Source organism: Rattus norvegicus, chromosome 10, assembly GCF_021556685.1.
Source record: "Rattus norvegicus strain SHRSP/BbbUtx chromosome 10, alternate assembly SHRSP_T2T, whole genome shotgun sequence".
NCBI classification, from domain to species: Eukaryota; Metazoa; Chordata; class Mammalia; order Rodentia; family Muridae; genus Rattus; species Rattus norvegicus.
Genome location: NC_141543.1, coordinates 103,993,198 through 104,016,910, shown reverse-complemented (window position 1 = coordinate 104,016,910; position 23,713 = coordinate 103,993,198). Strand labels below are relative to the sequence as shown.

Sequence of the window (23,713 nt, the reverse complement as noted above, 5' to 3'; positions counted from 1 at the left end):
CCCCCATGACCCTTAACTCCAATTTTGCCTGGACTGTTTTTCTTTAACATAGCGGAAGGAGGTGCAGGTCCCATATCAAAGGAGACAGGAATAACAGCAGGTCTTGGGCTGCTGGGGGAGGAGCTTAAGTCCCAGCAGCAGATGTCAGTCAAGCACCCCTAAGATTCCCCACCTCCTTTCCTTGGCCCACCTGAGGAAATTCAGAATACAAAGCCCTTAGTACTCAGTGGTTGCTGTTCATTACGGTGATTTATTATAGATATTAACTATATGTTTTTGATCTGATTATCTCCCGAGCTGCAAAGAGTTGGGTTACCAGCACCCCTGGCCGCTCACAACCCTCTGTAACTGCAGAATCTGATGCCATCTTTTGGTCTCCATGGGTACCCTCACAAATGAGACATACAGCAACGCAGGTTCATATGTATATACTCGTACAGGCACATATACATACACATGCATATATATAGTGTATATATAAAAAGATAAGACTTATTATATTTTTTTTTTGGTTCTTTTTTTCGGAGCTGGGGACCGAACCCAGGGCCTTGCGCTTCCTAGGTAAGCGCTCTACCACTGAGCTAAATCCCCAGCCCCTATATTTTTTAATAGATTATCTCAATATTCCTAAGGAAGTTAATTTCTTTAGAAAGATAGGCTCTACCTCCTGTAGGTAGAACAGGAGAGCTGAGTTATCAGGAAGAACCAGTGTTGCTTTGTGTATCTGGAAATGTGATGCTTTTGCCTTGCTTGCAATTTGCTTTCCCAGAACATGGCTATGGAGAGTTGGGTCTTTGCTCGCACTGGGTATGGAGGTGTATGTGTAGGTAGACCTGCAAAGAGAAAGCACCCAACTTGTTAGGCGGAAAGGATGGGTCTTGGATTTGCACAGAATCGAGGCCACTGGCAGCCACGGTGGCTGTATGGTTTTGTTCTCATTTCTACTTGTTGCAGACTTAGGGAGGTCAAATATCTTTATCCTCCATTTCCAGGTACAGGAAAAGGAGCCTGGTGAGGGAAAAGGGATGCTCTTGTGATTGTTAAGGGGGAAGGGAATCACATATGTATCCATTGTTACAATGTATGTGTGAGTGATGTGTGTGTGTGTATGTCTGAGTGTGTATGTGTTTATCTATGTCTATGTGTGTCTGTGTGTGCACACGTGAGTGAGTGGTATGTGCACCTATGTGTACGCTTGTGTGTGTGTGCGTGTGTGCGTGTGTGTGCAGAGGATAACTTTGCAGAGTCAGGTCTTTCTGTCTATCTTTACCTGGATCCTGCAGTTCCAACCCAGCCTGACAGAGTTATGCAGAAAGTTTCTTTACCCACTGAGTCATCTTGCTGGCCCCTCTATTTCTTCATGCTCTTGAAGCTCACCTCAGAAACATCCGAGAAAACTCCATTGGAACTGAGCATTTATGATGTCTGTCCTGTTTCCTGCCTTGGTTGACAACATTTTCTTCCAAGTTTCAGAGCTCCCTAAGGGGACCTAAGTTGGTCCCCAGACATCTCAGCACCTTCCTGTATTTCTGAGATGTTCTGTTCTACCAGTTCCCATTAAGCTCTTCCTCTGAAGATGCCCAGGAGCTCTTAAGGACAGAGAGCTTCCAGAAGGGTTGAACCCAAAGCAAATCAGAGCAAAGTCACCTTTACCTTGAATTCCCTGTAGGATCTGGATGCTGACTTGCTTTTCTTCTTGTTTACCAAATTCCTAGTGGTTTTTATGTGGAGGAAGCAGAACCCGGGGCCAGGAGACTGTTGGAGGAGGAGGAGATTTGCAAAATTCCTGTCTCCGTCTTTAATTTTTCATTCAACTCTGCGGATTTTCTGCTAAGTAACCTCTTGTATGTATTAACCCATGACTGTCTCATTGAGTCATTAGCCATGTATCCACGAGATGTTTCAAGTGGATCAAGAGGGAACACTAGCTTGTTCTCAAGTTTGTCTGCCTCCCCTTCTGTAGGTTCCGCCGAGCTCTTCAGAGGGCATGTCTTAGAGAAAGTGTGGGCGAGGCTCAGTCTTCCTTTCTCAGGGGTCACCCAAGACCATTGGAAAACAAAGAGATCTACATGATGATTCATAATGGCAGAAAATTACAGTTATGAAGCAGCAACAAAAATAACTTTATGGTTGGGGTGGGGAGTCACCCCAACATGAAGCACTGTATTAAGGGGATGTGGCCTTAGGAAGGTTGAGAACCACTGTTCTTTCTGGGTATTCCATCACAGCAACAGAAAAGAAGCTAATACTCCAGCTTATGCTGTGATAATCATACGGGTCACAGGGATCTTGCATGTGACGTAGCAGAGGGAGAGCTGGCCTGAAGACAGACAGAAAGGTCCAGTGGTGAGTCTTGAGGCTTTGGACATGTGACACATTCAGTATGTTCTGTATGTTCACAGGTGAAATGTCCGTGACCCTGTCCCAGATGGTCTGACAGGACTGGAGAACCATGGACTCTTGTTCACCTGCCCAGTCTTTCTATTGTGTTCTTGCCGTGGTTTGGAACTTGAACGGCTCCCAGAGCCCCACAGACTGAAGCTTGGTTACCAGGCTGTGTTGTGATTGGGAGGTCATGTGACGTTCAGGAGAGGAGTCGTCGAGTGTGGAGCAGTTTAGGTCATCAGGGCATGCCCTTGAAGAAGTCTTTGGATCCTGGTCCCCTTCTCGGTTTTCTTTGCCTCCTGGTTTCCACAAGGTAAGCAGCTTTGCTCTACTACTACTCACTTCCCACAGTGATGATTAACTTTATCGAAGGTCCCCAAGCAATGGTGTCAACTGTATAGCAGGTGTGATGGTGCGTAATTGGAATCTTAGTACTTGCAAGGTGAATGGAGGGGAACCAGGAATTCAGGGCCAGTCTTGGCCATAGTAGACTATGCCTCCAAACCACCAGTATCACCACAACTACCACTATTATTACCACTACCATTACCACCACCACCACCACCACCACCACCACCACCATCACCACCACCACTACCACCACCACCATCATCACCACTACCACCACCACCACCATCACCACCACCACCATCACCACCATCACCACCACTACCACCACCACCATCATCACCACCATCATTACCACCACCATCACCGCTACCACCACCACCATCACCACTACCACCATCACCATCATCATCATTACACACCACCACCGTCACCATCACCACCACCATCATCACCATCACCACCACCACCATCACCCCTTTCATCATCATCAGCAACAGCAAATAGAATCAACTGAAAATGGACCCACACCTCCGCAAATCAAATCCCTTCTTTCTTAAAATTGATTTGTATTAGGTATTTTATTACAGAGACGAACACACGACTGGCATAGTTTTATACCCGCCTCACTCTGTCCACACAATCAAGACCGAAGAGTAGCTTAAAGTTAGAAAACAGGAAGTTGGAGTGACCTGGTCTGCTGTGATCACGGCCAGTGCTTTTGTACCCCGGGGCATTTTATTCCGAATTAGCATTCAAGATGAAGCAGAATGATGCTCCTGGTTCTCAAGTCTTGACCTTCTATCATTTACCATCAGACATCAGGGCTTTCCTCATCCCACTTGCTTTCAGGGGACGGATTGTGCCTTATTCTCTTCTTCGAGGGACCCTGCAAACACCAGTCTCTTCTATGGTTGTTCGTTTGATGCTGCCACACGGCGCCGCAGCTCCAGCACGGCTTTGGCTCCTGTTGAGACCCAGTCACAATGACCAGGCTTGTGACATCATGACATCCCCTAGCCAAGCTGCTCACCAGCTGGGAATTTTACTTGCTGTTTGATACACATCCATAAGTACACTTTTTTTTATTTTTAAAGCATAGAGTACTTTTTCCATTAAGTTTTAAATCCTGGTGTTCATGTCAAAGGAGATTTAATACGTAGGGTTCTGAATCATTTACAGTTAAACCATTCATGTGTGATTCTCTAAGAAGTAATTAGTATCTAAGAAATCTTAGGCACATGCACACACATGCACACGCACATGCACGGGTGCACGATGCATGCATGTGTGGGCATGCTTCTAAACTTCTTTAAAACATTAAGAAACAGACGCCGCCATCTTCTGAGTGTAAACAGGAGTGAAGGGTTCCCTGTGGCAGGGAGGGAAGTAACGAAGGTGAAGGCGAGCATGGGGAGGTGAAGGTGCCCAGAAACACTTACCTCAGTCCCTACAGACATGAGCACAGCAGATGCTCCCCGGACCTTACTGGATTGGCAATGTCTTCCCCATAGTCAAGGGAGCCACTGGTGGCTGAAACTTTTCCATCCTGGAGGTTGGCAGAGAGCATTCCAAAGCCGCCAGCAGAGAACAACACAGGAAAGACCACCTCTCGCTTCTCCTACCACCTCTCCTTTTTCTCTTTAAAGAAAGTGGCCATGGTGTGCCCTTTCATTTGTCATGTTATGACGGTCTCAATTGAACCTGCAAAGAAAGTGGAAAAATGCTAAGTTGCTGTGGACATTTGGCTTTTAGTCCACTGTCCTGAAATCTACTCTCTCCCCCGAAGCAAAATGATTCAGAGGTTCTGATAGGAAGAGCGCAGGACAGAGAGGCCAGTGGTTTAGAGTCGGGGCCTTTAGGAAAAAGACTTATTTTCAGATATGACCCGTTTAGCTTCTCACTCAATGACAAGAGAATTCCATTGCATCTCACCATGCTTGTCACTTCTGCAAGCAAATGCTCTCCCTGCATGGCTTCTTTCACTAATGGGCCGGCAAAGTGCTGACTGTGGCTTTCCTGTGGTGTGTGTGTGTGTGTGTGTGTGTGTGTGTGTGTGTGTGTGTGTCTACATGCACATGGGCACATGTGTGTGAGGGTGAGTGTACAGGTGAAGGCGTGAGCCTGATGTCAGGCTCTGATTCATTGAGGCAAAACCTGTCAATCCAACTGATAAGCCGTCCAGTAGAATAGCTGGCCTTGCTGGCCGGCTTGCTCTGTGGATCCCATCTCTTCCTTCTAAGGATGGAATTTCAGGTGGGTGCCACACTCTCCAGCATTTACAAGGCCTCTGAGAAACTGGGCTTTGGTTCTCAACCTTTGTGACAAACACTTTACCCACTGTACCACCTCCTGAGTTTTAGGTTATATACGAATGGCTAGCTTTAGAGTGCAACTGTATGGGGTGGGGGTGGGGTGGGGGTGGGGGTGCTGACTTCCACTCTCAGAAAGGATCTGCCCCTATCTCCTATGTGGCTTTGTTCTACTTGAAGTTATTAGAGGATAAGGTTGTGCATGTTTTGAAGTGTCTTCCCTGCCCTCCCGCCCCACAAAGTGCCCATAAGAAGATCAATGGAAACATGTTTTCTGCACTTATGAAATGATTACTACCTGCTAGCATCATGTTTCTGGCATTTCATTGACACAGTGGTCTGTGCCATTGCTAAGGAAACGATGGCTTACTTTAAAACCCCATGATGTTGATATTGATCAGAGAAACCAACTGCTTCAGTGCTAGGCTGGGATGGACTATTGACCAGACATGTGTTTGTCGTGACTGACAACCCAGGATCAGAGCTGGGCTTTCAACCGAGAAGCTGGACTATCCTATAGCAGCAACTGTTGTATTTTACTTAATACTTTCACTTATCATTTGAGAATTTCATACAGTATATTCTGGTCATACTCTTTCTCCCCTCTCCCCAAATATCCCAGATTCTCCTCTACTACCCTACCTACCCAACTTCATACTCTTTCTTTCTCTCTGAAAAAGAAAACAACAACAACAACAACCACCACCACCACCACAACAACCACCACCACAACAACCACAACAACTACCACCACCACAATAACAACAACCACAAAACAATAACTACCACAAAACAACAACCACAACAACCTCAACAACAACAACCACCACCACCACAACTACCATCACCACAACAACAACAACCACAACAACAACCTCAACAACAACAACCACCATCACCACAACAACAACAACCACAACAATAACCTCAACAACAACAACCACCATCACCACAACAACAACCACAACAACAACCTCAACAACAACAACCACCACCACCACAACAACCACCACCACAACAACCACAACAACTACCACCACCACAATAACAACAACCACAAAACAATAACTACCACAAAACAACAACCACAACAACCTCAACAACAACAACAACCACCACCACCACAACTACCATCACCACAACAACAACAACCACAAAACAATAACTACCACAAAACAATAACTACCACAAAACAACAACCACAACAACCTCAACAGCAACAACAACAACCACCACCACCACAACCACCATCACCACCACAACAACAACCACAACAACAACCTCAACAACAACAACCACCATCACCACAACAACAACAACCACAACAATAACCTCAACAACAACAACCACCATCACCACAACAACATCCACAACAACAACCTCAACAACAACAACCACCATCACCACAACAACAACAACCACAACAATAACCTCAACAACAACCAGCACCACCGCAACAACAAGAAGCACAACAACAACCACCACCACAACAACAACCACAAAACAACAACCATAAAAACCACCACAACAACCTTGACAACAATAACAACCACCACCACCACAACAACAACCACAAAAAACACAACCACAAAAACCACAACAACCTCAACAACAACAACCAGCACTACCACAACAACAACAACCACAAAACAACAACAACCACAACAATCACAACAACAAAACCAAAGCAGAACAAAACATCTTTCCTTTTAAAAAACTCAAAACCACAGAATCTGATATTTGTGGTGTGTTAACTTGGCCGAAACATTTTAAGGTCCTCTAAACATATTTTTTTCATTTATTTGTTGCTCGTGTAGGGAGGGAGGATGCCACACATGTATGTTAGATGTGTGTGTTAGTTTGCATGAGTTATTGCAGAGGCCTGATTTTGACACGGAGTCTTCTTTAGCTGCTTGGCCACCTTACTTTTCGAGACAGGGTCCCTCAGGGAGCCCAGAACTCTGGTTGGCCAGTGAGTTCCTAGGATCCTGTTGCTTCTGCCTTGGTAGAGGTACTGAACAGGTATGCACGGACGCACCTAGGATTTCTATGTGGGTGTAGGGATATGATCTCAGGTCTTCATGCTTGCACAGCAAGCATTTCCCCCATGGAGCGGGATCTCTGGCTCTGCCAAGCAATCTTTTGAAGCTCATAGGATAATTTGCATATAGCTAGGGGTGCTTTCCTCATCCATGTTTATGGATATTTCTTATAATCTATTCATGAGGTACTTGTTTGATGAATGCGAACTCAGAGCTGGATAAGGCTGGAAGCAGAAGGTCAGAGGGACGGAATACTGCGTGTTGACTAACCTAGTCAGAGGACTGTAATAGAGAATCTTTTAGAAATCTATGAGACTCTCTTAACTCGTGCGTCTTGAGTAGCATTTAGCTTCACCACATCACTTTCAACTTGGGCTTGATGCTCTGTGGGAAAGAAATGTCATGTGGGAAGCTCCTCCCTCATATCCAGATACTTTTCGTCATCCCTATAAACTAATGTGTAAATGATGTAGGAATGCCCCAACTCTATTTTTTGTTCCCTATTTGTGACTTTAAGTGCCAGAAAGGTGAGGGAATCTACTCAAACTCACAATTTGTTTCAAACAGTTTTTTTAAAATTTACTATTTCATTATGCTGAATTACATTAATAATTATTAAAAGTTTTTAAATTTAAAAAATAAAAAATTAGATTTTAAAATTAAAATTATTAAAATAATAAAAAGTCTATAAAATTTTTATATCATATATTTTGATCATTTTCCCCATCTCCCAACTTATTTTTAACAGTTGCAGGTATATGTAGAAAGGTCTGTCCCAGCTTGTGGCCCTATTGAAAGTCCCGCCCTCCCATGGCTCTGCTCTGTAGAGACTAAAAATACAAGCAGAAAACACTAATTAACTGATCATTAGCAGGAAGGTGAAAGATCAAACTTAGACTTACATGTTGCCTTCTTGTTCAAAGAGCTGTGTCAGCATCCACTAATTAATCCACTGGCAAAGCCCGCTGCCAGGATCTCTCTGTCCTTAGCCAGTCTCCGAAGGAAGCAAGAGGACTGGGGATGGGCGCCGGATGGCTTCCAATGATGCCTCTCTGTCATTCAGTTCTCCACCACCAGGTAAAGTGGCCAGATCGAAGTCCAATTTCCAACCCCCGACTTTTATTTACAAGTAAATTCTGATTTTCTGAAAGAGACCAAAGTTATGTAAGAAATGAGGTGATAGACAGAAAAACAAATGAATTTTAATCTCAGCCTTTAAAAAAACACTTTCATTTCCTGTAAACAGTGAATTTCAACATATTTGTTTTATGATAAAAAGTTCCTTCTTGTTATGACTGCTTACCAATGTATTTCTGTTTCTACAAGGTGTGTGTGTGTGTGTGTGTGTGTGTGTGTGTGTGTGTGTGTACGTATACATACATATGTGTCAGGGCCAGAGGATTAATTGGACTATGGCTTTTTGGGGGATTAGGGTTTGAGAAAGAAGAGATTCTTGTTTTTTTTCTTTTTTTTTCTTCATCTTTATTAAATTTCTTACTTACATTTCAAATGTTAGTCCCTTTCCCAGTTTCCATGCCAACTTCGCCCAAACCCTCCCCCTCCCATTCAATATGGGTGTTCCCCTCCCCATCCTCCCCCCATTACTGCCCTCCCCACAAGAATCCCATTCACTAGGGGTTCAGCCTTGGCAGGACCAAGGGCTTCCCCTTCCACTGGTGCTCTTACTAGGCTATTCATTGCTACCTATGAGGTCAGAGTCCAGGGTCAGTCCATGTATAGTCTTTAGGTAGTGGCTTAGTCCCTGGAAGCTCTGGTTGGTTGGCATTGTTGTTCATATGGGGTCTCAAGACCCTTCAGCTCTTTCAATCCTTTCTCTGATTCCTTCTGTATCCATTCTCAGTTCAGTGGTTTGCTGCTGGCATTCACCTATGTATTTGCTATATTCTGGCTGTGTCTCTCAGGAGAGATCTACATCTGGTTCCTGTCGGCTTGCACTTCTTTGCTTCATCCATCTTATCTAGTTTGGTGGCTGTATATGTATGGGCCACATGTGGGACAGGCTCTGAATGGGTGTTCCTTCAGTCTCTGTTCTAAACTTTGCCTCCCTATTCCCTCCCAAGGGTAGTCTTGTTCCCCTTTTAAAGGAGTGAAACATCCGCATTTTGGTCATCCTTCTTGATTGAGTTTCATGTGTTCTGTGCATCGAGGGTAATTCGAACATTTTGGCTAATATCCACTTATCAATGAGTGCATACCATGTTTGTTTTTCTGTGATTGGTTACCTCACTCAGGATGATATTTTCCAGTTCCATCCATTTACCTATGAATTTCATGAAGTCATTGTTTTCGATAGCTGAGTAATATTCCTTTGTGTAGATGTACCACATTTTCTGTATCCATTCCTCTGTTGAAGGGCATCTGGGTTCTTTCCAGCTTCTGGCTATTATAAATAAGGCTGCGATGAACATAGTGGAGCATGTGTCTTTGTTATATGTTGGAGCATCTTTTGGGTATATGCCCAAGAGAGGTATAACTGGGTTCTGAGGCAGTGCAATGTCCAATTTTTTGAGGAACTTCCAGACTGATTTCCAGAATGGTTGTACCAGTCTGCAACTCCACCAACAATGGAGGAGTGTTCCTCTTTCTCCACATCCTTGTAAGCACCTGCTCTCACTGGAGTTTCTGACTGGTGTGAGGTGGAATCTCAGGGTTGTTTTGATTTGCATTTCCCTTATGACTAAAGATGTTGAACATTTCTTTGTGTTTCTCAGCCATTCGGCATTCCTCAGCTGTGAATTCTTTGTTTAGCTCTGAATCCCATTTTTAATAGGGTTGCCTCCCTGCAGTCTAACTTCATGAGTTCTTTGTATATTTTGGATATAAGTCCTCTATCAGTTGTAGGATTGGTAAAGATCTTTTCCCAATCTGTTGGTTGCCGTTTTGTCCTAACCACAGTGTCCTTTGCCTTACAGAAGCTTTGCAGTTTTATGAGATCCCATTTGTCGATTCTTGATCTTAGAGCATAAGCCATTGGTGTTTTGTTCAGGAAATTTTCTCCAGTGCCCATGTGTTCGAGATGCTTCCCCACTTTTTCTTCTATTAGTTTGAGTGTGTCTGGTTTGATGTGGAGGTCCTTGATCCACTTGGACTTAAGCTTTGTACAGGGTGATAAGAATGTATCAATCTGCATTCTTCTACATGCTGACCTCCAGTTGAACCAGCACCATTTGCTGAAAATGCTATCTTTTTTCCATTGGATGGTTTTGGCTCCTTTGTCAAAAATCAAGTGACCGTAGGTGTGTGGGTTCATTTCTGGGTCTTCAACTCTATTCCACTGGTTTATCTGCCTGTCTCTGTACCAATACCATATAATTTTTTTTTATCGCTATTGCTCTGTAATACTGCTTGAGTTCAGGGAGAGTGATTCCCCCGGAAGTCCTTTTATTGTTGAGGATAGCTTTAGCTATCTTGGGTTTTTTGTTCTAGATGAATTTGCAAATTGTTCTGTCTAACTCTATGAAGAATTGGATTGGAATTTTAATGGGGATTCTATTGAATCTGTAGATCACTTTTGGTAAAATGGCCATTTTTACTATATTAATCCTGCCAATCCATGAGCATGGGAGATCTTTCCATCTTCTGAGATCTTCTTCAATTTCTTTCTTCAGAGGCTTGAAGTTCTTACCATACAGATTTTTCACTTGCTTGGTTAAAGTCACACCGAGGTATTTTATATTATTTGGGACTATTATGGAGTATGTTGCTTCCCTAATTTCTTCCTTAGCTTGTTTCTCTTTTGTGTGGAGGAAGGCTACTGATTTATTTGCGTTAATTTTATACCCAGCCACTTTGCTGAAGGTGTTTATCAGCTTTAGTAGTTCTCTGGTGGAACTTTTGGGATCACTTAAATATACTATCATATCATCTGCAAATAGTGATATTTTGACTTCTTCCTTTCCAATCTGTATCTCTTTGATCTCCTTTTGTTGTCTGATTGCTCTGGCTAGGACTTCGAGAACTATATTGAATAAGTAGGGAGAGAGTGGGCAGCCTTGTCTAGTCCCTGATTTTAGTGGGATTGCTTCAAGTTTCTCTCCATTTAGTTTAATGTTAGCTACTGGTTTGCTGTACATGGCTTTTACTATGTTTAGGTATGGGCCTTGAATTCCTATTCTTTCCAGGACTTTTATCATGAAGGGGTGTTGAATTTTGTCAAATGCTTTCTCAGCATCTAATGAAATGATCATGTGGTTTTTATCTTTGGTTTGTTTATATAGTGGATCACGTTGATGGTTTTCCGTATATTAAACCATCCCTGCATGCCTGGGATGAAGCCTACTTGATCATGGTGGATGATTGTTTTGATGTGCTCTTGGATTCTGTTCGCAAGAATTTTATTGAGTATTTTTTGCATTGATATTCATAAGGGAAATTGGTCTGAAGTTCTCTTTCTTTGTTGGGTCTTTGTGTGGTTTAGGTATAAGAGTAATTGTGGCTTCATAGAAGGAATTCGGTAGTGATCCATCTGTTTCAATTTTGTGGAATAGTTTGGATAATACTGGTATGAGGTCTTCTATGAAGGTCTGATAGAATTCTGCACTAAACCCGTCTGGACCTGGGCTCTTTTTGGTTGGGAGACTTTTAATGACTGCTTCTATTTCTTTAGGAGTTATGGGGTTGTTTAACTGGTTTATCTGTTCCTGATTTAACTTTGGTACCTGGTATCTGTCTAGGAAATTGTCCATTTCCTTCAGATTTTCAAGTTTTGTTGAATATAGGCTTTTGTAATAGGATCTGATGATTTTTTGAATTTCCTCTGATTCTGTAGTTGTGTCTCCCTTTTCATTTCTGATTTTGTTAATTTGGACTCACTCTCTGTGTCCTCTGGTTATTTTGGTCAAAGGTTTATCTATCTTGTTGATTTTCTCCAAGAACCAGCTTTTCGTTCTGTTGATTCTTTGTATAGTCCTTTTTGTTTCTACTTGGCTGATTTCAGCTCTGAGTTTGATTATTTCCTGTCTTGTACTCCTCCCGGGTGTATTTGCTTCTTTTTTGTTCTAGAGCTTTATAGTGTGCTGTCAAGCTGCTGATATATGCTCTCTCCCGCTTCTTTCTGCAGGCACTCAGAACTATGAATTTTCCTCTTAGCACAGCTTGACAGAAGAGATTCTAAATGTATACCAATCAGAATTTTGTCAAGACCTTAGGGAGGCAAATGTTTGTAGCCGTAAGAATTCATTCATCTGATTTTGAAAAATCTTTTTGTCATGATGGGTACGATGAACAGATACATGTTTAAATTCTTAGGGAAATTCTAAAAACACCAAACCAAAAAAAAAATGCACCGTCAAAATTTGGGCAACTTGGGGCTGGCGAGATGTCTTAGCAGATCAGAGCAGGTGCTGTTTGACGAAAGAGAGTTTTGTTCCCAGCATGCATAACAGGTGAGTTACAGCTGCCTCTGATTCCAGCACTAGGCTGTCTAGTGCTTTCTTCTGACGTCCTCAGGTTCTTAAACTTTTGTGCATTGTATACCACCCCACCCCCACTACACACACACACACACACACACACACACACACACACACACAGAGAGAGAGAGAGAGAGACATGCGCATGCGCTAAAATCAAATCTTTATAAAAGGCACGTTCAATTTCTCAACTCAAATTGTTGTTTACTGTCCTTCCTCTGAATTACAGCCAGTCTCCCTAGCCTCAAAAGATAGACAAACAGGAAATTAGCTCAATTTAAGTTTCTGCGTTTGGATTGGTGTCAATTGTGCTTGTTGGGTTCAACGAGAAAAATCTCTGACATTCGGCAAAACTAACTTGTCTATGGGAATCGTGTGTGTGTGTGTGTGTGTGTGTGTGTGTGTGTGTGTGTGTGTGTGTGCGCGCGCGCGAGTGTGTGTATCTTTTGCTCCAACCCATTTTATTGATAATTTGTAGCTCAGCTTTGGTTTCTATCAACTTCCCTTTCACCCGCTACTTAATCACAGTGAGTGAGAGCCACAATATGCTTTTAAATGAGATTGTAGTGAGTTCATTTTCTCCCTGTGAGTGGGCAGAGAGTCCTCTGTCTTCTGAGAGTAAAGCTAGGAAACACAGACCTTACTCAGCTGGATTAAGATAAACAGAAAACACACACACACACACACACACACACACACAGAGAGAGAGAGAGAGAGAGAGAGAGAGAGAGAGAGAGAGAGAAATGAAAGAAAAAGGAAAATAAGAAATAGGAGATTCAGTGAGCCGGTGGAATGTAGCCTAGACATTGGCCAAAGCCAAGAGTGGAAAATCACAACCTGAGAAGCCAATGATACTGAGTGTGGCTCTCTCCAAGAGTCCTTTCCTTTGATGGTAGCCACAGCCCCTGCAAAATGAGCTTCATCCATCTCTAGGATCCCGAAAGGAAGGCTGGGATCTTCAATACAGTGTGGCTTTTATCCCCTGCTTACGTGACTTTTTTTCCTCGATGAACTTACTAAAACGTTTTATCTTCTTACACCTAGGGACTTATCTGTGTGTTGGTGTTCATTTTGCAGGCATGGCCCACTACCAACGAGATGAACCACAGTCTACTAAGGTCTTCTAAGCTCCCTCTGCCTCCCCTTCTCTATCACATCAAGTGGACCACATTCCCCTTGGGATTTTAGAGTGGCCCCAAGCATCTTGAAAGTCCACAGTGTTCTTGCAGCCACACTCAGTGGCTCATTTGGAAAGGTACTTAGGCTCTTGACTAAATAAATTCATTCAAGGGCAATTATTGGGGGCACGGGGAAGTGCTTTTCCATGTATGAGTCTTTCTTTCCTTCCAAGTCCTCTGCTTAATGAGTTGGTGACTCCTCTGGTTCACATCGCAATACAAATATGATTCATCCTATGAGTCTACTTTATAAGCTAGGACAACAGGTGACACATAGCCTTAAAATACCTTGCAAAGAATATAGGAGATAAGAAAGTGCCCTATGAGAGTCCTGGTGGCTTTGAAATTCCAACTCATAGAAAGTCACTTGTTAGCTCTAAAATTTCTTATTACAAGAAAAGCCACATGTAGATTGAGTATCTTACACCACACATGCTTCAGATGGTTGAAGTTTTTCAGTTAATTTTTTTCCTTCTTTCTTTTTTCCTTTCGTAAATTCATGTAGTCTCTGCCAGTTGAATTCCAGTGCACCACTCAAAGGGCCAGCGTTTGGAGCATCTTAAGAATGTGTGTTTTCAGATTAGAGATATTCAACCTACAACAAAGCTCTCCAAGAAAGTGAGTCTTGGTTGTTTTAGAGTTGATCGTGCAGACGGCATCCATCCCTCCAAGAGGTAGACTAGAAAAACAAAAGTGGAGGGGTGAGCACATCAGAATGTGCTTCGAATCCGCATGGGAGAATAGCAGCTATAAAACAAGGGAGAGACTCCCTAAAACACTAGAATGGTAGTTAACAACAACAATAAAAACACAGTCCAGGTAGCAAAGGGAGGGTCAGATATTTCATTACCTGACATACTGCCATTGCCCCCCTATAAGGCAAACCTCCAGGTAGTGCTGCTGTCTATGGCTTAAAAGTCCACATTTAACAACACTATCTAGTTGGACCAGCTGTGAAACCTTTCCTCCGCAGAATAACTAAAATTCCTTCTATTACATGAGACCTATCCAGACCAACTTTGTGGAGGGTGACCAGTTGTCTGGGCATGCCCACAGCTCTCTTGGTTCTAGCATTTGGGAAGCCCAAGGGAACTCATAGATAACCCCTGAGTCCCGAACAAGTGAGTAAAGTAAGTTGGTCATTTCTTCCTACAGATATTTTCAGTTCTAAATCATCAACTTTTCCTGCCCCCCTTCCTCATAATCACAGCGGCAAACACTTTGTAAAAACCTCCGTCTGTCTGTCAGGGGATCAGCCAGCACTTTAACACTAGTAGGCATCTCGTTACCTCATGAAGCCCAACAGTGGCAAGTGGTTTTATTTTATTTTTCACATTTGGTGGATGAGGGCATGAAGACACAGGGTAGAGAGATTTTCTTGGGCTTTAAGTAGGATTTTGGCAGGAGTCAGGATTCAAATGGAGGGGAATTAATTCTTTCGGTCTGATTTCTTCACAGGTAAAGCAGGCAAGAAATAGTGCTTCTCCTAGCTCGGTAGGGATATCGAGCTCATGGGACCCAAATGACTTGGTGCAGGATAAAGGTTATGTGCCTCCAACTGGAAGCAAATGTCTCCTCAGGACTCTTTAACCACCATTGCTTGCTTGCCTTTGCCTTATTGTTTCAAACTACAAGTGCCTTGAGAGATAAAACGGCCAGAGTACATAGGTCCTCCTCCTTAATCGAGAGAAAGAAAAAAAAAAGCCCCATTCCCTTGGGGATACAATCTAGAACAAAGCATTCGTCCTAATTTCTCAGGTCGGGTTTGGCTCTGTCATTTCTTCTGTCTGATGAGATGTCTCGAGTCTCTGGGCTGTGTAAAGGTGGACCCTGTGGCTTTGACGTTAGGAAGCTGATGATAACGGTTATCATAGGATTGAATTCCCACCATACACGTTCCAACTGCAAATTAATTAGCATTCAGGCTTGTTTTTTCCACAGCCCAACTAGGCAGGGATGCCCTTAGCACACAAAATAAAAGGAGCATTTGTGCTTTTCACCCAGGGTTTGCTTTGGATTAGAGACCTCACGGACGCCGTGCGTTTACCTTCGACGTTCTCTGTTTGACTGGACTCGCCTGCTGAGTAACGGAGGCTTGTAGACTCGCACCAGTGTCTGCATCGGGGCAGCCATAGAAACTTCACCAGGTGTGGCTAGTTTATGGACAGGTGTGGACAGGTCAGTCATTGAAAGCAACGCCTAATTCCGTCTCCTACCTAAACTCAACACCTCCACACCCCACTCCTGGCAGCATTTCTTTGCCTGTGCAGCCCTCTTTTCCTTGTTAGGCGTGCAAACCTTTCACTCATCAGAGGCCCAGAGCAGTTTGGAAGGCTCGGATATGTCAGTATCAGTAAGCTAATGGGAGCCATGTGTTCTCAGAATGGGAAAAAGCTGGCCTCTCAAGCATCCAGACATGGCTTGCTTAAGTGGGTCTGAAGCAAAGATTCTCTCCTGCAGTTCTACTCTTTTCTTAGTAGGTTGGTAACCACTCTGAGGAGAAGTTTGCTGATACTCTGCCCAGTGACCCCGTGCTTAAACACAAAGGACTTATTCCATAAGGGCTGGTGAATTAGCTAAGGTTTACCAAATAGATACCGAGGTGGCGAAACTCAACAAAATAAGGATAGTCAGAACCATTACAGCAACCAGATGTGTGTTTAGTGCACATGCCTGCCTCCTAAGAGTCTTACGTTGATGGGCTCATTTAATACTGACCACACGTTGGGAACTAGGTATCGCCATTTTCATACCACACCTTGACACCTCCTCACAGGAGGGCTGAGGAATGTATCTGACCATGGACACCATGCTGTGGGGGCTGCCAATCTACTCTTTATACTTTCTCCATGTGGTGTAATGGCCTAGAAAGGGGATTTGTGATATCAACGAAATGTAGACATTATCTAAGATTTCAAAGGATGCATCGTAGGAAAAAGACAACAGGTTAATACAAGGTGAAAAACTCACTTGTTCAGTACAGCCTGCCTTGCCAAGAGCAGTGAGGTGTGGAGGTTTAGCAGACGAGATATGGGCTTATGATACTCCACAGTGACATTGACATAAAGGGAAGGAGAAAGCTTTTGGGAAGAGGGTTTAGTCATTTGGTCTTATTTCCATAACTTTGATAAAACACAGCAACTTAGGAGGGAAAGAAGGCATTTCAGCTCACAGTCCCAGGGTCGGTATTAGTTACTTTCTGCTCATGTGAGAAAGACGCCATGGCCCAAAGGGACTTCTGGAGGGAAGAGTTTATATTGGTCTATGGTTCCAGAGTAAGGGACAGTCCATTGTGGTGGGGGAGGCACAGCCACAAGAGGCTGGAGTAGGAAGCCCAGAGTCCACATTGTCAACCAAAAGTGAAACAGAGCAGGTGGATTTGAAGTTGGGGCAGGCTATACATTTCCAAAGCCTGCCCCCAGTGACACATGTCTCCTAGCAAGGCTCCACCTCTTAAAGGATCCATACCCTCCCTGATTAGTGACGCCACCAGGGGACCAGATATCCCATTACCAGAGTCTATGATGGTCATCTTTAAAGCACCAGACAGTCCAGCATCATGGGGAAATCAAGGCGGCAGGTGCTCAAAGCGACTCCTCCTATCCATAGTTAAGGCAGAGAGAATGAATGCATGCTTGGAGTCAGCTTGCTTTCTTTACTCATACAATTCAGGAACCAAACTCAGGAAATGGTGCAACCCACAGCCTTTCCACATCAACGAGCATGAAGGTAGGTAGTCAAGGCACTCCCCCAGTTTTCTAGGTATTTCTTCAAAGCAATGAGAAAAGAGGCTCATCTAATACTTTTCCGAAGGAGAAGAAAAACTAGGACTCACTCCTTAGACTCGGATAGATGGAGGGAATGAAGTTCTTCTCCCTCCTTCAGACCTCAATACCCCCACTCCTCCCTTTGCTTCCACCTCAGCTCTACTAAGGTTCACATTCTCAGTGCAGGCAATGCTGGGTGGACCACTGACTGGGGAGGCTTCCTGTAGGAGTCTTCTAGAAAAGCTCATTGTTGGATGCGCTCTATCTCTCCCCTCCATTCTCCCTCCCTCCCTCCCTTCCTCCTTCCTTCCTCTTTCCTCTTTCCCCCCTCCCTCTCTTCCTCCCCTCCCTCCTTCCAACCCTCCATGCTATACACCCTCTCCCCCCAGAAAAACAAAAAACTGACGTTAGAAGCATTTCATCCTGGCTTGCCAAATGATTTCTTCACAGTAGGTAAAAAACTTAACTTGCTATTTCCTGAAAAATCTACCAGCCCTCCCCACCCCCGCCCCTTCTAAAAATATATTTTGTGGTGGTGAATCAAAGTCTGGGAACTTGATAAGGAGTTAATGGAAACAAACTAATTCTGTCTGCATTTGAAAGAGGGACAGCCCCGCCTCGAAGTGCTCTCAGTTGCTTCCTTGAATGCAGCCTTTTCTCGAAGAAAGGCTGTGCTGGAAAACCCAGTCTCTGAGGAAATACATGAGAGTGTGCCATTTTCTCACTGGGGAAAGTGATTGCGTGTGCGTGGATGCTTCAGGTAATTTTGGGAGGCTGAGTGGGAGAGATCTCTGTCACATCCCACTCGTTTTCAGTTATCATCCTTACTCTCTGTCCTGTAGGGAAAAAATTGCATTAAATGCCAGGATAGAGGGTGGACATTTTAAGTAGCGCTGGTGTGAGGGCTGCTGAAAAAAAAATGTCTTAATCCTGTTTGGTCTGTCTTTCTGGAACAGGTTTATGAAGTAGTAGGGCTTGGAAGAAGACTTCAGAGTTTGAGAAGATATGTACCTTTCGAAGCTGACCACTTTCCATGTCCTTGCTAAAGTGTGTGTGTGTGTGTGTGTACACAAAGACCAGAGAGAGGGTCACATGTGCTGGATCTGAAGTTGTAGGTGGTTGTGATCCGCCAGAGTGGAAGTTGAGAAATAAACCCAAGTCCTCTGCAGAGTACCAAGTGCTCTAACCATTGAGATCTACCTGCAACTCCCAAAAACAAATTCTCAAAGAGGGCGTCTCACCCTCTGTGGATTCTGGAATTGCTATGCGGGTGATTTTGCTCCTTCGTGGATGTCCTTCCCCAAGCTGGAGAGTGTGGATCCACATCCTTATCAACGGAGACAAGACACCTTGTGAACAGGTTTTCCCATTTCAGGACCCTGCACATGCTAGAGAGTGGTCCACAGAGTCTGCTCCAGCAGAAGAGTCCTGAGTTGCCCAAGCTCTGGGTTTTCTGATGAGGTGACTTGGAACGGGGTTGGATGTGTGGTTTGGTCCCAGTAGACGGCAACAGCTGTATTTGGCTCTGGCTTGAGAATGATGGGCACAGGAAAGTCCACGACCAAAGCAATGACGCTGGCAGTACTAGCGGAATGCAGAAGGGCAGAGTGGGGAAGGATGCTAAGATCCTACAAATAAAGCTCTCCCATTAAGGAACTGCCTCGAGTCCCTGGATTCTCTTCTCCATATTCAGGCTGAATCACTCTGTCTTCTTCCTAGGGTTTTTAGTATACCTTCCAGGACTGTGTATTACTTCACCTGCCAAGGCAAGCTCGGGCTTGGTATCAGGATTCCTGAATGTTAACAAGCAGATACGAGATCTCAGGAAAAACACAGCAATAAAAAAGCATTTATTAAGGCAACTAAACTTGTCTCAAGTGTACATTCATTCATTCTCTCCCTCTCCCTCTCCCTCTCTCCCTCTTCCTTCCTCCCCTTCCCCCCTTCTCTCCTAATGAGTCAGACATTCAGCACAGCCTACCAATGATATGACTGGAGTTATAAACGATGTAGATGAATAGCCTTGCTCCTTTTAGACATACCAAACACAACACACTTTTGCTTGCCTATGTGTTAATTGTGTGCCCCCCCCCGAATTCCAGCCAGCTATGATGATAAATAGAGCTTAAAAGCAATGCCATGGAAAGATTAGGATAACGTATTAGGGATTCGTATTCAAATTTCTGATGTATCGATCACCGAGGATACAACCTTAGCAAAGCCAGTCAGCTTCTATGAAGTCAAAGACCTTCAGTGAGAAAAGATGCCATGACAGAATATGCTAGAAAAATAGGGGAGGGACTTCTGGTAGCTTTGCTTGTAGGTCTTCTTTGGATAGTTGGTTATTTTAATCGCATTACGGTATTAAGGAATTAACTACTCCCTAGCCATGGTATTGGGAGGTAGGAGCCATGAATTCATTTTTGTGTGTGTACACCTGGGAGGCCTGCGTGCGTTCTCTCTCTCTCTCTCTCTCTCTCTCTCTCTCTCTCTCTCTCTCTCACACACACACACACACACACACACACACACACACACAGAGCACATACACATTATTATGGAGGTTAGAGGTTGACCTTGGGTATCTTCTTCCTCAGACACACTCTATCTTGCCTTTTGAGACAGGGTCTCTCATTCAACCTGGAGTTCCCCAATTCAGTTAAACTCGGCTGGCTGATCAGCTGCAGGGTACTTCCCTGTGTCCAGGATTAGAAGCATGCGACACTTTACTTGATTTTCTGTTGGGTGCTGGGGATCCCCACACAGTTCCTCATGCTTGCACAGCAAGCCAGCAAGCCCTTACTGACTGAGCCCCCTGGAGCTGTAGATTCTTATAGCTGATCATAAACTGCAGCAGATTGGAGAGAGGACCTAAGGTTGTCTCATCATAGCTATTTTGTTTCCTATCCCTTAATGACTCCCCACCCTTTCGCAGGATGCACGATCTCCCGAGATTTATTCATTTTCACTAATAAAGTTTTTTAATTTTTCTTTTTATTTTTTAAATCACTACGTCTTTGGTGTTTCTGGTGCCGCTGTGATGACTTACCAGACACCTAGTGGTCTGAAGGAAGAGACATTTATTATTATTTCTGTAGGGAGGAGTTTCACTAGGCCAACAGGAAGGTATCGGCTGGAATATTTCTTAGTGGAGGCTCGGGGAAGGGTAGTTTCTCTAGTTCATTAGAGTTGCCTGCATTCAGTTCCCTATAGGTAGGATGGAGACTCTCCTTTGCTAATCAGATGCCAGTCAGGTCAACCGCATTCCTTGGCGCTTCCTTCCGACCTTTTTCAATGCTTGGCAAAGCAAGTTCTATTTTATATTTTGGCCTTTCCGCCAGCTTCTTGTCCTCATCTCTTTTGCCTTCCTCTTCTTATGTTTTTTTTTTTTTAAATAATGTTAAAGTCAGTTCAGTTTTTTTTTTAAATTATTCTTTTAGAATTCCATCGATGTATATAATGGAATAGGAACATATCTACCCCTCCATTTCCCTCCTTCAACTACCTTGGGTCCAGCCCAACATATCCTCCTTCTGACTTCATAGGTTCTTCCTTCACTTCCTTTTCTCCTCTGGCCCCTCCTCTTCTTCCTCCCTGCCCGCCTCCAATTAATACTGTCTCTATGTGCACAGATGTGGGGGCCATCTGCTGGGGCATGGGTAACCCACCAATGGCCACACCCTCAGAGAAGAATGAGTCTTTCTTTCCCTGCAATCATTAACTACTAACAGTTCCTCAGTGAGGGGTGAGGCCTCATAGGCTCCTGTGATCTATTGCGCTTCTGCGAGTAACTTAGTCTACTTTCCCTGCCTCAAGGCCAGCTGATCAGGGAGTCCTCTCCAAAACCCATTCATAACAGGGCCTAGGTTAGTCCTTGATAGGACAGTCAGAGGGGAAATCGTCGTTTCAATTCTTCGTAGGGCACCCCTCACACCACACCATACAGGAGGCTACCATCAGTCATCAACTCCTCTGTCGCATTAAGCTGCTTAGATGTATTTCTGGCGCTGATGCCAGCTGAAGTGAATGGGGAGATGGTTTCCCTTTTGGTGCGTCAGAAGACTATGTGGTTGGGGTGGGTCTTTAGTTCTGCGGGGTCAAGCGTTAGTGGTTTAGTGGCCAAAGCTTGGGAGAGTGTGCTTGAGGGTGGAAAGTGGCTCCTGGCCGCTAAATAATACAGCACCTTAGAGATACACAGGGTCCTCATGGTTAAAATCAATGAAAGGTATGTAGATATCTTGGAAATATTCGAAGAGGTTTATGCAAACCAGAAGAGGGGGACTGGAGAGACGGTTCAGTCACGAAGGGCACAGGATTCTTTTTCAGAAGACTCAAGTTCAGTTCCTAGCACCCACAAAAGACAGCCTGCTACCACCTGTAACTCCAGATTCTAGGGGTCCGGGGCCTCTGGCCTTCTCAGAAACCTATGCTCACAAGAAAACACAGGCATAGACATAGATCGGACATGACACAAATATATAATTAAAAACAAAATGAATCTTAGAGACAGACCGACCAACAGACAGACAAATCCCCAAATACTGGATATGGAAGAAACATCCTCTACTTAGGTTTACCTATTTGATTACTTATTATTTATTTATTTACTTATTTATTTATTTGTTGCAATAATTTCCAACCCCAATGAGCTTGTATAAAAACACACACAATCCGGTTATTATACTCATAAGTTATATACCTAGATTGGTCAGAACTAGCACTATAGTAACAGTTCTGAGCTATGAGACCCTCTGTTACTTGCAGTTTCTCCTGGTTCTGTTCCAACTTGGCTTCCTTCTCCTCTTCTGCCCTCCCTCTTCCCTTCTCCTTCTCCACCTGCCCCCACTCTCAAACCTCCCATCCCACCTTTCCCCTCCACTGCCCAATCACAGGCTCAAGCCTTTATTGACCAGTTAAAATGAGGAGAAGGTTCACATGAGATCACCTGAGTATGTGATCCACTGCTCATTGGGGGCCTCCCCTCTTGAGGAAGTAGAAGAATTAACATCAGAATTCAAACAGAATCAGGATAACCCATGACATTTATTTATTTATGCATCTTTAAGACGTGGCATTTGCCACAAGTTGTGTGAATTGAACTCTACAGCTGCTATGTAAGCAGTTTTAGATAGGATATTGGTATCAATTTAAGGGTAATGCATGCTATCTTAAAATATAAAAGCCATGAAGAAAGGTTATACCCATTTATATCTGTATTAATATATGTTTTGCTACTACATATTCATGAGGCTTGGTCCCCCACCTCAAGAGAAACTCCACAAATGCCCAAGTTTCTTCCATAAGATTGTATACTTACACTTAACCTAGGCACATCTCCATGTATCCCTCCAGTCTCTGAACCAGACACAATGTCAACACTGTGTAAGTAGTTGTTATCCTGAATCTCATAGGAATCAAAACAAGAAACCAAGCCTGCTTGTTCACACAAACACAGATAGGTCCTGCAACACATTCAAAGTTTTGCTGATAGAGTCTATCTATGCGCATGTAGAGCTGTTTACATATGGGTACATACAGAGATATACAACAGACGGGGCCATGTGTGGGCAGATACAATATAGGATTTCTTATCACTATCTGCATGAATACAAGTCTTACACTCTTTAGAAAAATCAACTGTAGGACCGCACAGGATGGAGGAATGGTTATTATCCATTCTGTTTCCACCTACACTCTATTGTTACCTGATTCTTTTTAATCTTTCAGGCACCCTTGGGCGTGTGTCCTCGCATCCAAATATCCACAAGAAGTCCCTTCTCGTTGCCAAACCTTTTCCTCTGCACACTCACCTCGAGGTTATCAGGTCCCACGCGTGGTCTCTCTGTGAAGTCCCTTTGGGCTCAGCTTGGCTCGTGTTTGTTGGAAGGACGAGGAGACAGCTATGCCTTTGATAACATCCTATCATTTCATCGGGTCCAACACATTGAGAATTCTACCCACCCCTTGGCCTGGAACCCGAGCCCTTTCAAATCACACATTAATCTGTGTCAAGTTGACCATTGTCCGGTGTTCGGGCCTTTGACTGGGAGAAGCGGGGCTGAGGGAGAAAGGAAATCATATCCTGTCAATAAGCGCTGAAAATATTTAGTATGGCAGGCTGTGTGTTTTCTTTCGTAGGAAAAGCTGATTAATATTCAGCGGTTGGAGGTTAATGCCCCATTCATTTTATTCACTTTACATCCTGCACAGAGCACAGGCCGTTCCAATTTCAGCTCCTAATTCGTACAA

At 43.9% G+C, this 23,713-nt stretch overlaps 1 long non-coding RNA gene across 4 annotated transcripts in view; it reads left to right on the top strand.

Annotated features, from left to right (window-relative positions):
• Positions 1–19,331, top strand: part of LOC148003162 (uncharacterized) — a 48,985-nt gene extending 29,654 nt beyond the window's left edge. Inside the window, exons 4-8 of one of the 4 annotated variants that reach the window (XR_015631327.1) lie at positions 2,403–2,698; positions 13,597–13,774; positions 14,203–14,315; positions 15,702–15,875; positions 18,421–19,331. This is a non-coding gene — a long non-coding RNA (uncharacterized LOC148003162). Of the gene's footprint in view, positions 1–2,402; positions 2,699–13,596; positions 13,775–14,202 lie in introns of all 4 variants that reach the window. The other 3 variants (XR_015631326.1, XR_015631325.1, XR_015631324.1) reach the window with 3 other exon arrangements.
• The last annotated feature ends 4,382 nt before the right edge of the window (positions 19,332–23,713 follow it).